This window comes from Pinus tabuliformis, chromosome 7, assembly GCF_031772625.1.
Source record: "Pinus tabuliformis cultivar Carrire ecotype Pingquan chromosome 7, CPIR1, whole genome shotgun sequence".
Lineage (NCBI taxonomy): Eukaryota > Viridiplantae > Streptophyta > Pinopsida > Pinales > Pinaceae > Pinus > Pinus tabuliformis.
Genome location: NC_142293.1, coordinates 407688569 through 407704129, shown reverse-complemented (window position 1 = coordinate 407704129; position 15561 = coordinate 407688569).

Here is a 15561-nt window from a genome sequence, read left to right as displayed (position 1 = left end):
GCATCGAAACAGAAGGCGAAGAAAGGTCCCAGTCAGGGACAAAGATCAAAGGGAGAAGAAAATAAGAAGAAAGATTTTTCGAAGATCAAGCGCTTCATATGTGTGGAGTTTGGTCATTATAGTACCCGAACTCCCACGAAGAAGAAGGAGAAGAAGGATCAAGCAACAATTTTGATAGAGATCAATAATTTTCCAATAGGTTGGAGGAAAAATTCGCTTTGTATGCAACTATACCTCCAGGAGAAAGGTGGAGATACCTTGAACTCTAGTTCCCAGAGTTATAGACACTATGGGAAGGGTCCAAGGAGGATAATAGCAGACAAGTGTTTTATCATGGATCAATACCCTTGCTGCAAGGGCCCATAATTTTCAGTAGCAGATAAAATAGTGTCATCATGGTGTATTAAGATATTGAGGGAAAATTGCAGAATTAGTTGTAGTTAGTTATTGAGTAGCACAAAACCAGTCAACATGCAAACACGCTCAATAGACAGTGGAGAGGCTAGTTGAAGTGAGATCGTCAAGAGACAACTTCGAAGCTAGTACAAGGACACAATAGATTCATAGATTGGTTATCGGTTGCAGTAGTTGTAGTAGCAGCAATAACATGAAATTAATTGCAGTGAAAAATAGAGTTGGTAGTCGTGCAGGAGACACAATGCAGTGTCAGCAGCAACGCAAATGCAAGGTGATTTAGCTACATAGTGAATGATGAATGAAAGTATGCGTAGTGGATTGGTAGGCATTGACATGTTGTCACATATGTCAAACATCATTAGCATGAGGGAAGATGTTATTGGAGTGAACACCTTCCTCACTAAGAGGGGGTGTTAATTTTTGTAGCATCAAATAGGTTTTATAGTCTCAACTTATGTCAAAGAGGCCAAGAACATGAGATATTCAAAACCCATAAAAGGTTTCTCAAGATAAGCTTGTGAAATGCCTTAATTAAATTAATTAGGCATAATTTAAATTTTTCCTAAGTCTAACTTAAGAAAATTGGTTAATCAATAGGAATTAATTAAGGAAACGTGAGAATGCTCTAGTAGTTCACACGGTTTGAGTTTGAGATGATATTAGCCATTGATGGAGATTTAATCATGGTTGTTGGTTCACCAATGAGAGATTATAAGAGAAACTCGATGGTTATAGGGAAATATACACTTGAGCACACCAAAAGAGTGAGTTCCTTGGTAGATTGAGTTATCCAGTTGCAGAAGCTGAGCAGGGAAGAAGAGTTTGATCTAGAAGGATGCAGGGGTGAGAGGGAGCATCATAAGTGATATCAAGAGAAGTTTTCAATTTCAGAGAGTTAGCAGCAACAGGGTAGAGTTATGCTCAGTGAGTCTATGCAACATCTGAACAAACAACTTTAGAGGAGGGTTTGATTTAGATGAAAAGGAGAAGGATTTGGTCTTTGGAGGTTGGAAAGATTTCTAGAAGGCTAAGTGAATAATTTGTGGAGGCTGAGTTGGGGAGGCTAACAACATGGAATCATTTTTTAAGGTGGTACAAATTGCCTAGTGTAGAGGTTGATGCAGGGGTGTTCGAGTGGCTAGTTTGCGCCATTTTAAGCACTAAGATCAGTTTCGGGTGAGACAAAAGTTGTCTCATTAATTTTTGGCCAGATTATTTTGCTGAGTATTTCCAGTTTGGCATCCATATTTATTAACTCATATTGCATTGTTGCATAATAATAATAAAACGCTCATTTGCTACACTCATTTTCTCAGATTGGGTTTTTTTGGGGACATTTATCCAAAACAACAATGTCAATTTTATTTTGTGTGAGTGTGTGTGTGCATTATTTTTTCTTAGTTCTTGTTTATTTTCTACAAAGTTTTTATTTTGAATAAATTATCGTGTGATTTATTCGTTATTTTTTATTTAAAAAATAGATTGCATAATTAATTAGTTAGAAGAATAAATTCTAGTTGCTACATTTCAAGGAATTTTCACAATAACCTCCTAATCAACAAACCAGTTACCCATCAAGGGTACTAGCAGCATGGATCTCTCTAGCATGCAAGTAGTAGTTTCATCAAAAAACACCTTATGTAAAGGCATAAGAAAATAATTTCATATCTATCCATATGTCGATATATAGTGGTACTCCTAGAGGAGTTTGTAATAAAGTTGAGCCTAATCTTCATGAATGGCCCACCTACATTTCATGATCGATAAATTTATCTTGATACTGATCATGTCTATAATATATGAAACCATGAATAACTGACCTTGTTGGCCTTGTTTAATACCTATTTGTTCCTACTCAATAGTATCCATGATGGGTCATGCTAAATATCTACCTAGTTAAAGATCTTCCCCTTGAATTCGATAGTGTACATGAGTGGGACCCAACCCATGGGGAGGTTTTTTTCCATTTGGTCTACCATATGGCCTAAATACCATGAAAAATATTAGGTGAAAGAAAGTCTTAACAAAATTAATGAGATACCCCTTGTTCACCCTCATTTTGAATGTCCCCTTGCTAGTCCACCATTTCTTAAGCATCTCCTTCAGTAGAATCTTGAAGCAAGTTAACCAAAATTTGTCCAAGCATACTTCCACCCTTGGAAACTACTAATACTTATCGATGTAATTGGACTCGTCGAAGGAAGTAATGGGCTTTCCATGGTAATCTCATATCATGACTTCATCAAGTTCTACATGTTGAATCAACCACTCAACGAATTTTGCACAGGGAATGACAACCAAGTTTTCATCCACCTTAGGAAACTAAGATCTCTTGGTAACTTTTTACACCTTAAAATTTGGATAATCTAGAGGAGAATTCCCTCTCTAAAACATCTAGTACACCTCAGACCATATATGAGGTATACATGTCAATACAACATGCAATATCCTAGAACTCACCAGACAAAGAGTTATTGGGTTCCTCATCACCGAACGATTCAACTATTGTTGTCTTGTAGCCTATATCCTAGAAGAAAACATGGTTCTGCTACAAATGTAAAAAAAAATGAAAAACACCAATTATAAATATTATCTTAGAAATAGAATCTAGGTGAATGAGGTTTCTAGGTTTCATAATTAGTCAACTTTTAGCAATAAATCATGTTAATGGTGAGGAAAAAGTAGAATGATAGGTTCATTATCTTTAATATGATGGTAGATTGCTTTCCCCATTTAAATATCACTTAAAGGGTAGGGGGACACCTAAGGTTTTACAGAAAAAAAGATTTACTCATGTACCCAACATAGAGAATAAAAAACAGATTAAAATGTATAGCTAATAAATGGGTTGGAAACATGAAAATGGATCCATGAAAAAGAACTCTAGGTGCTTTATATAAAAAATCTAGGTATCATGAGGAAAATCTATAGTTGAGCATTCCAGAGATATGGAAAACCAATTTTGGGGTTTGTTGCAATATAAAGTGTTATTTTAGCCAAAAATAAGTTGCTAGAGAGCTAGAGCATAGCCATGAGTTGGCTTGGGAAAAGAATGAGAGAAAATAGCAAGAAGGGGAAGCAGGTGAAATGGATCTTAAATCATGTTTTAACTATTTCCTATCTAGGAAAATGGTTTTTTCAACAGGTTTGAGCTACATCAAGTGGCACAAGTGGGCACTTTGTTAGTGAGGATGATGGTCCAAGAGAAAACAAAACATAACAACCTCGAGGAGCAACAAGGAATATTTAAAAGTTATTCACTATGTTAAAATTCAGCATAAGATAAGATTTCATCTAGTGAAAACCATTTGATGGGTAAATAATTACGGTAAAATATTGTAAACAACAAAAAAGTAGAGTGAATAAGCATTGAAAAACGCTTACATGGTACTAAGCTACTCGTAGCTAAAGCCGGCTCAATAAACTAGGGTGGGACACTCCTTTAATCCAAGTGATTTAAGGTCTAGAGAATAGATCAAAGATGGTATTTGAGGAAGAGAGTGAGCTACTAGCTTCATTTAAATTATTTTATTAGGTTTCACATGTATTAAGTTGAATAATTTCCTTATTACACTTAACCTTTTTTCCTTTTGTCTTCTCTTAACTCAAAGTAACAAAGTATCAAAAAATAACTTTAAAAGTGTGAGACAACTTTAGAAAAATCAAAAAAATCTTAGGCTTAAGGCTTAGTCATGCACTATAGTGGTGTTTTGAGGATTAATTAGGTGTTGTAACACTCCTTTAGTGCTTGTCAGGGCATTATGCTAAGAAAGGAAGCTAAGAAATGAGTTAAAGAGACCAAAATTGAAGAGGTGGCACTACAGTGAGGGTCTTTGGTATGTTGATGCACTGGCTAGAGACTCAATCAAGCACTATGGAGATATGGATAGAGAAAATCATTTGAAAATTCCAAAAGGCGTCATAGCATTGCACACAAACTCATCGGGGTGTTATGGAGACATAAAAAATAATAAAAAATGAGAGGGAGACATAAAACAAGGGTAATTCTAAGTTTGTAGCACTTGATCGATGCTAAAGGGGGCACTATAATATAGGATTGAGGTCTAGGAGGGCACTATGTTGAGTTGGAATGCCAAAATATTAAGTTTGAAGCTCAAATTTGAGGGTGTAGCCCAGAGATAAAGGTAAATAAGGCATTATAGCACAAACTAGAGGCTCAAGGAAGTGCTACATTAGGGAAAAGATACTTTGATTTGAAATAAAAACTAAGTACCACAATAACCTTTGGTATGCTTACCATCACTCCCTTCACATCGAATCTCATAATCCCCTTTAAAATTCGTGACCAGGTAAAGACTAACACCTTTAACACTTTCTCAATGACAATCTACAAATTTTTTATTACTAATTTCCCAAAGCTTCATTAATTATCTTCTAACACAAAGTGTGAGATATATATATATATATATATATAACTAGAATGAAAATTTATAGTGAGGGTTTGCCCGAATGATACGCTGCTCCATATGGGGACGTTTGAAACCCTCCATACCAAAGAAGTGTGCTTGCAAGTTGATGCAACTCTCCAGTGGTTATAGGGCAGCAGTCTGACTCGATTTGGGGTGGCATCACAATTAGGCCTTCCAATTACCAATTTCGCTATATTAAAAAAGAAGAACCAAAAAAACAAACAAACAAATAAACTAGAATGAAAATTTCTAGAGAATCAGTAACTACCAAATACAACTATTACACAAATGAACGAGTTAAAACATCTCCCCAAAATTATTCACCAAGAACTAATATCATTTAACAATTATGACTTAAATGTTACATCAACTTATTATAATTATTTTTTTACATAATTTTTATCTATTTTTTGTTAATTTTAATTTAATTATAAATTTAATAAATTTTAATATTTTATAATTATTAATATACTATTTTTATATGACACAAAAACAAAAGAACTTTTAGCACAGGCTTGGTAGTGTGTAGTGACATTAAGTGGAAGATGGCATCTTTGACTGGTATGTTAAAGGTCTGGCAGAAAGTAAAGGATCATATGTGTCCTTGGTACTCCTAGTCGCCCACGACTTATAAATCATTGATGAATATCGCATGTAGGTTCTCACAGTGAACAATTATCTTGAATAGACCAAGGTAGACAAAGGTACATAAATAGGCCTCCTCGGTCATTCGCTTCAACTCCTTTATTTCAAAAATACATCAACAATGTTATTCAGTAATTCGAGACACCGACAATGTTATTTGGAAATTCAAGACTTCAATTCCTTTATTTTAAAATTTCAAATTGGATAACTTCAAATTCACATCCATAGAAGATATCATGAGTGACAATATTCTCAAAGAGGATTTTTTGCTTATCCCATAGTTAATTTTCCACTTATTTATAATTGCTTTCAAGCATACAAAATATTTTCCACCCTACTTTTCTTTTTCTCAAAGTTATAATTCCAATTGAGGTTGGGATGAGTACCAATTCAAATATATATATATATATATATATATATATATATATATATATATATCTATATATATATTTGTGTGTGTGTGTGAAATTTCTCTGATTTCATATTATCCTAGATGAGAGTATTGTAGATGATCTATTTGGATTTAACTATCATAATCTTCATTTTGTTAGTGTTCGTAGACTTACCTATGTTAGAATATAAGTTTTTGGTGATCCTTGGTTTCTTAGTAAGTTCATAAAGGGGCTCCTCATCATAAGAACAATATAATTGGTACAAAGTAGGATGATGACTATATTAATGAGAGTCAAGCCAACACAACCTGTAGTTTTCAAACCATTTTTCTAACTTGCCAATGTATATTCCAAAATTCGTAAGGGATATGGGATAACCATACTTGAATCGTATATTAATTTATTTGGGACATTCCTTAATGTTGATATACTTGGCATTAACATTCTCATACAATATTACGACAACATCTCTTAACTCGAAAGGAACTTTTAGCCCATCTAACCTATTCTAAATATTAGTTTTTGGAACTATCTCAAAATATTTTCAAAATTTAATGAAACAACAAAGGAGACAGTTTTTAGTATTTTTTCACTCTGCAATGATCATAAACATAACAAGGTGGTCCAAAGTTGAATGATAGCCTCTAAAAAAATATTGGTCTTTAGCTCTTTTCCATGGTTTTCTAGTCATATGTAATTTTTTCTTTCTTTCAAAATATTTCCATATATCCTACCTAAAATGGACTAGTCATAATGGTCATATAATTAGAGCGATTTCTTTTATCTACACTTTTTAAAATAGGCACAATGAGGTTTTAAGTCCAAGGTTTAAGGAATCCCTATTTGATTTCTAAATTGAGCAATGTGTATATGTCATGGACAAGGATATACCCTCCATATTTTAAGATTTCAACTTTATAACCTTCAATGTCCTTATATTTTCCTTTTGCTAATCTTTTAACCCCGAAATTTATGTCTTCTATATAAATATTTTCACTCTTCATAGAAATATTTGGAATGTTATCCACATAATTAGGGGATTAATCAATATTTTTATGAAAAGAATTCTACAGTTCATTAGGGGAATCATATGAATTTCTTTAGTTTTACAAGTCAATATTTACATCCAAAATTTATTAAAAATCTAGCTTAGATAGATACAAAACATTTTCTTCATTCCTATTTTATGTAGGTCCTTTTTTTTTTTAATTATGGATTTGGATCTATTTATTTGATTGAATTTTAATGAATCATTAGAAGAATCCTTAATGGATTATTTATAAATTTTACACTTATTAGAGTACTTAGGGTTGGTTTCATTGTTTTTATTTTCACATGAAACCTCGATAGAAATTTTTTAATGGAAGTAGATAGGGTTGTCATTAAATTATGATAAAGATATTCAATATATATATTTTAATGGAAGTAGATAAGGAAATAGCTTGAAATCACATGTTCATAGGCCTATTTTCGTCTTGTTTAAGCTACAATAGCGAGTTAAACCTACATGCCCAAGTTTTCTAATAAATAATTCCACTACTACCTTAGATGATTTGTTAACTTCATCAATGTATATAGCTTTTAGGATAGAAGGGACTGTATAGTCTCTTAATATCCTTTCATTTTGTAACATGGAGAAGTGTTGGTAGAAGACACCTAATGCTAATAAAACAATTAAATAGTCATTCTCCAACAATAACATTTTATATCCATTCAAACATCATTGATAACCCATGAGTAGATTTATCATTAACGACTATTCAATAACTTACAATAATAACCAAAATAACTATTGTAAGTTATTAATTAGTAAAGTATTAAAAGGCTAGAAAATTGGTTTGTGCAATAGGTATTAGTCTTAAAAGTGGCCATTCCCAAGGTATTCGACAAGAAAATGGTCATAAAATATTAACCAAGTAACCCAATTTTAGGGCTCATTAGGTTTAATGGATTTTGAAGGGTTATATTTGGGATTCAAAAATGAGGGCCACAAGCACATCCTCAAAGGTCTCTGCGCCAATTCACTAGAAATTATCAAACTCTTAATATATGGATAATCTCTGAAAGAAATGTTACTTAGGAATTATTTCCCAATCTATAGGCATCCTAGTTATGGATACACCCCCACAAGAAATTCAACCTACTTTATATTTGATTTTGAATAAACATCAATATGTTTGTGAAACACCCCATAACCTTTAAGAAAAATATTGAAAACATAATTAAAAAATTGTTCATAATAGATGTGATATGTCCTAGTACTAGTTCTTACTCTTGCCTAGTCATCAAGATATTGAAAAAATAAGGAAATTTGTAGAGCATGTGGCTATACTCCCATGATATTAATAAGTTGATGGTAAAAAACAAAATGTCATATTGTAGCCATTAATGACCTCTTGGATGTGCTACATGGTGCTCAATTCTTCATTAGACTACACCAATTCTCTAGGTATCATGAAATCTAGATAAAGTGGTAGGGAATTCCTAATTCTACCTTTTGCACACATAAAGGCTATTATGGGGCTTTGGTTACACCTTTTGATTTTTTCAATGCTCTATTAATTTATTTGAATCTCATGAAAAATATTTCTAAACCTTTTGTATGCAAATTTCTAATTGCCTTTTTTACTAAAATGGACTTCAAGAGAAAACAATAAACAAAAAAAGAAAAGGAAAAATATCATCTTAAAAAGAAATAAAACATATTAAAGATTTTACTTTCTATTCGATAAATTCAAAATGATTATCTCATCTCAAAATTACAAGTTTGGTTAGAATCCATTTCCATATGTGAGAGTTATTCCTTTAACATTAACACATTTAGCCTTACTATCTTTACTTTTAGTTATAACTATTACAAGTGTAGATTTATTTTAATTATAAATCTATTATAGGTTAAGAAAGATTAAATCCATTAAAGTGCAAACTTTTAACTATACAAGCATCCAACAAAATATGTAGAAGATGAACATCAAACCCAAAAAACATCAATGATGAAGGATTAATATTGCCTTTATCAATGATTATTCCACTCAATTGTGAATATTTAATTTTGTAACTTCATTTTTTTGGAATTGCATGAACCAAAATGCTTGAACACTTACACTAGTTGTCACCTAGTTAATTATAATTGTCACAATCATATCAAATTCCCTCAACATGTAATCAAATTTGATGATTACTTCATTGTGAACTTTGTTGTTTATAGTGGATACTTAGTGAAACACTTCAATTTTTATACATGATGATCCTTCAATTATAAAAAACATAGAACTATTCCATGGACATTGTACTTGTCTTTCCTCTAGCATGTATACTATAAAAAATGTGAATGCTTCATGACATTATTTCTCTAAAAATTTTAGTGGCGATGATGATTATATTGGTGAATGACATCAATATGAATTACCAAATTTTTAGCATTGGATATGGAAATTATTCAAATCCCTTATTAGATCTCTATAGTTATGGGAACTACGCATACTGCTAAAAGCAAGAGTGATATCCAAGATATAAGAATCTCATAAACCATACTAGTAACCAATGTGTTAAGTAATGTTAGATTTCTAATTTTGCAGCTAATTTTTATAATAAATAAATAAAGTAAGTAACATATCTAAATAATTGATGACACTAATCTCAATTTTAGTTAGCTTCTCAATTCACTACTCATGTTGTTTTATGATTTTAGTTAGCATTTAATAGATTGATCAAAGATAGGATGAGATACTCTAGAGTGGATTGATCAAAGATAGGATGAGATACTCTAGAGTGGAGATGATAAGAGGTATTCCACGAACAGGATAATAAGAGGTATTCCACGAACAGGATAGTCACAGAACGCAAAAAAAGTAAGTAGTTAACTTATCATCCCGGTGCACAAAAATTAAACAGAGAGCCACCACATCTCTGGTAAAAAAAACTATTGCAGAAATTCTCTTGGTCTGGACTGCACTTTGACCGATTAGCTGGGTGAGTAGTGTACTCGACAGCCCTGTTAAAGTTTCCCCCCAAATCCTGTGGCATATGGAGTTGGAGCTACAGAATCAGAGAATCCGGACGCTGAAAAGTACTTGATACCAATGACCATTATAAATTTTTATATGATGACAATACCATGCGCTATGGAGGTATGTGCATTTCATTCGGGCAACTGTCCAGGTGTATTAATGGATTTATGGCGTTGGAAATATTGGTGGTCGTCAATGCTCACATATGTGTTCGGTACACCCATGTTGTTGGCGCGCAAGGAAGTTTGCGTGCAACTTTTGTGTAATCAAAAATCAAAAGTCACACTGAGTAGAAAAATCTGGCAAACTATTTCTTTATAGTTGGATGGGGATATTATGATATTTAATTTATAAGATAAAAAGAAAATAAGTTACAAACTTATGATATGATGTGTAATATTGTTTTTCACAATTTTTTATGTAACCATATTAAAGTTAAAATATTCCTATTTTTTACATTATACAATTTTTTTAACTATTGATATTTACAATTTTAATAGTATAAACGAAATTGATAGCAAGTTAGATATAGATTCATGGTTCTAATTTTTTTATTAAAAAATTTATGTTTATACAAAAGGTAGTATCACAATGTTGATTTGTTGCAAATATCTAACCATCAAAAAGATGGCTTGAATTTTGTCTATTGTGGGGTTTAAACACATTTTTATGAAAACCAAGTTATATATATATATATATATATATTTTCATTTTTTTTCTTAATTTACATATTTAACAAATAAAAAATAAGGATTTTGATTTACACGGAGTTGAGATGGAAAAATTCAATATAAACAATAATTTAAAATTCAATATAAACCATGGCTTATTTAACTTAAAAACTTACTCAGAAAAAAAAACAGACAGCTAACACTTATCAATGTTTCCAACCCAAGCATCCTAATTCAAAATCATTGTACAAGCTACTTGAAAATCATGGTACATTATCCAAATATTTGCATATGCAATACAAATAATTGTTATAAGAAATACAAATTACTGCATAGGCAATTCAAGTTACTACACAAGTAAGATAAGTCACTACACAAGCAATACCAATCAATGTTCAAGCAATACCCGGGGTTTATAAACCAAAGAAAAGCCAAAGATAACACAAAATTAATTCCTTAATCCTATCTAGTTCACATATTCAATTTTCAAAGATTGCAAAAGGAAACTAAATGACAACTTAAATCAATGCTTCTATGCTACCTCATTCAACACACTCAGATTCAAAAGACTTCAAAAATTCAAATCTTATATTCTAATTCAAAACTAATCAAAATAAACTCAGAAAAAACTTCCTATGAAAAAGAGTAGTAACCTATGACCTATTTCAATCGCGATTATACTACAGTTCTAATGTATCTCAAAGCTATGCTACAAATCCTAAAATATTAACACACAACTTATATTAATGCATAACATTCTACATCTATGATTTCTGGATATTTCATATAAAATGCAATGCTACAAGATCTTTGTGTTGTTGTTAAGCATACACGATTTTAAATAACAAAGACAAAATCCAATTTGAATCAACAGATTTAGCTCATAACACAATTATCATTCATTTTGCCATTGGAAAGTGTCCTTTTGAGTATTCATGACTTGTGGAAATGCGATTATGAAATCATTCATGCATAGGAAATATGAATTAACATTGTTCCTTTGTTGATGAAGGCTCAAAGATAATATGTTCTTCCAGATTCAAGAAAAACAGAGCAAGTAATTTAAGTACAAAATGGAAGAGAGTAAATCTGAGTTTGATTCGGAAAAAGACTTTGAATCGAAATGTAAATCTACGAATTTTAGCAAAACACACTTCCTACAATATACAATGATTACAGGACTCGGTTCTAGGTTGTGGTGGGCCCTTGCCACTTCCTGGAGCAAGTCTAAAACTAACTCAATATCTTAAAAATTAGAAATCATAACACTTGGAGGAAAATAAATGTTGAAACCATAATTATATTAAGTTCAATGAAACATCAATTCAGACATCAATAAGAGTATGCCACAATCTCCAGTGTTATCTGAGCGTATAAATTTTTGCACAAAGCTATGCATATGGTATTTTCCATTAGCTTACATACAAAAACATCAACCTTTATAAAGTGTTGAACCAATGGATAAATAGTTATAACTAATTGACTGAGAAAAGTCAACATATAACATCGAAGCTAAGTTAGACTATATGAAATATCTCGAATGACTTCAAAAAGACTGCAGTTGAGCTTATCCCAATCACATCACGATTAATGAAACCGATTCCATGTTTAGAGTAAAGAGGCCTATTTTGGGATGCTGAATATTTGACTAGATGTCCGCTGCTAAGTAGAGCACAATATGAGGTGCAAAATTAGGTACAAAATAGTAAGTCCACAAATAGTCATCCACTACGTTGTTAAATGGTGTGCTGAACTGTATGCTAGAGTACTTGCTGACTTGTCCACATGTCTTTAAATTTCTGCGAGTCCTTGTAAAGATTAGTCAAATTAATTCAAGAGTTACAAGTCCGTTATTACCTACTTAAATTGATTAAAGACATATAAAAAATAGCACTAAGTAAGAAATCTTACCTCTACTTGCAAAATAGTGCTGTTTGGTTAATGTAGAGTGGTATCATGGTACACAAAGGGTAAAAGAGAGTAAATGTCGATTAAAAGAAGGGAATAGGATATGAAAAATGAGTACAAAAGTAGGGCCCAACATCCCCCCATTCCTAAGGGGATGCATGCCCTCATGCAACTGTCCTTCTCTATTCCAATCAATCATAAATAAAATTACGAAATCCCATAATTCAGATTCCCACTGCTTTGACCAAGACCTATAGACCATGGTTTTCTTTCATCAATGACTTCAGAAATTGCAGAGCTCATTCCTAAGAACTAGGCTTCTTAACAGGCCTCAGCCATTTTAGTTTCTAGTTAACCAGGTGCTTATTCCTATATCATTCATTCACAGATCGCACATAGCGAAATAGGGTTTATATTTATAAGTCTTATCCTTCAAACTTTTGTTATTTCTCTGCAACTTGGCCACTAGTAACTACATATTCTCTTCATTACATGCTGAGGTATTTTCAACCGGTATTGTATGTTGTTGGGAGTTACTTCCCCCCTTAGCTAACCCAGTAAATGTCTTGCTCTTCTTAAACTTGGGCACTCGTTTTTTCTTTCTTGGTTTCTTATCAGACGGATTCTGAGGCAATGAACTACTCAGAATGTCTTGAGTGTTATTTGTTGGACCATCTCCTGTAGACATAGGATCCCTTGCTTCCTCATTCACTTGAGAGGGGTCTCTTGTTCTGAAAAAAATAGAATGGTGACCAACTCTCGGTCTTGAGTACCAAAAATAGATGGTTCTTGTCTGGACATGCTTTGTGTACGTCGTCATACTTGTGATGAGGTTGGATTCTCTGTTGATTTCTTTATTGGTGTGGAAGGCACATATGTCACTTCCTACAGGCTTTCCTTTTCTTTTTCTTAAGGGAAACGTTAACCTTCTCACATTTTTGTTCTACTTGTGCAATGACTAATTCGACAACTTCCACCAGGATTTTTCTTCTTGCGTGATTGAGGTTCCTCAACTGGTACTTCCTTGTGGTCAGGTTCACTTTTTTGTACCTTATTCATTTTACATTTCTTCCCTTTTGATAGTCGGGCTACTTTATATGTGGATGTGTTAGGGTTTACCAACTTTTTTGGGGGTTTTGCTGAACAACTCCTTCCCTTTGTAGATACAGTCATTAAAGCAGGGCTCTGACCCTATTTAGAACTAGTCCTGGTGGATCCTCAATTCCAGGGCTTAAATTATTTGACAGGGGACTCGTGAGCCTTTGTCGAACCTTCAATTGGGTTTCTTCCCCTAAAAAAATTTCCACCATAAAATATTCCTAGGACTTTCATCGTCTACTTAACTTAGCAAGAACCAATATTTTAATAGGGTTATGATGGCACACATCGTTTCAAGATTTTTAACAGCTGATTGAAATCCCCTAGCATCCTTATACAATCTCCTGTGCAAAAAAATGGAAATTTAACTCCTCGATCTTCTGAAAAATGTAAGAGAAATCTAATGCAATAAAGGAAAACTACGATGTACCTTCCTTCACAAGTAAAAAATATTTGTAGCATCGTGATAAGTGGATGCCATTCTTCCTCCAGGCAGCTGCGTAGAATTGCTTTTGACCAATGTATAGACTTGTAAGAGGGTTTGAGGAATTAGTGGAGTCCTCTAAGTTGAGTGGTCCTCCTTTGAAAAACTTCTCCCCAGATAGTGGTAACCCGGTCATTCTGCTTATGGATTCTTCAGTGATTTTGAAATTCAAGTTCCCAATCTCTACAACCTCCCCATTAAAACTTTGTGAAAAATCCAATGCCACTCTATCATTGTAACCCTGGAACTTCCGAAGGAAAACCATCCAACCCTTTTCTTCGAATAATTCCTTGCAATTAGCATACTCGAGGCTTTTTAAAAATTGAACAAATGTAGGTTTGTGACGATCAACCCCCATTCCAAATGTGAAGAAATACCGAAAGTTATCATAGAATTAGAGGGCTCACAATTTGACTTCCAGCTGCAACTTATCACTGAAATAAAGAATTACCCTGTCGACTCTCACAACTTTAAATTAATTTTAGGAAATAATACTTGTGAAATTTCAATAATGATATGCATGGGCAGAAACAATGATGAATTGATGCTTGATATGTGAGCCGCATGAGAAAAAATGAGGGAAAAGGTAGTGGGGAAGGATGGAAATTCGATTGGTGGCATGGTTTGGTTATAACAATGATGATTTGGTGCTCGAAATGTAAGCCATGCAAATAAAAATGAAAGGAAAGTGTAGTGGGGACAAGACATAAATTTGAATGTGGAAGGTTGGGTGAATCATAGTGATAAATGGAGATATACTATTACTAGTTTATTATTAATATACTTCAATATAGTCTAAGTAACATAAAAAAATGTTCCCATACATTGATTTGGCTACTATTAATATTCTGAAACTTGAGACAAATGATGATAATACCAACTTTGATCTTCGGTGAAGTATAATATTCATTACTGGATTTATGATGATAAATTAATTCATAAAACTATAGGTATTTCAGAGTATTTATAATTAACCATCTTCACTAATTTTGGTGCTAGTAGGTGAAATTTGCTCCCTGTACACTTCTTCTGAATTTACTATATAAATTTTAGTAAGAAATCGTTTAGTACCCATGCCTGGTTTATCATAATACCAACTTTAAGTACAAAATCCATGAACTGAACTGAAAAATGAACAAAACTATTCTTGAATATCTTATGTAGCCTGACTGAGAAATTTTGCTAAAATTTGGCTTCAAGTTACTACACATAATCTCAATCATCATTCCATGGATTTTGACTAGGACTGGAATGATTACTGCCTAGACCATTTCGTTTTTAGAGAGTTTCAAATGAAAAAAAGAAGACTCAAGAAGGCTTCGTTTCCATACTTATTTCGCTGAGCTTGGAAAGGAATAATTCTATACTTAGCAGATCCCTAGCTACTACTACCTCATAGATTTATCAAGCCTGAGTTAGTCGTTGCTCAGGGTATTCCTCTTTACAGTGTCTGAAAAAATGAAAGTAGACACCATGGGGGTTTCTTTTCTATACTTATTCTAATGA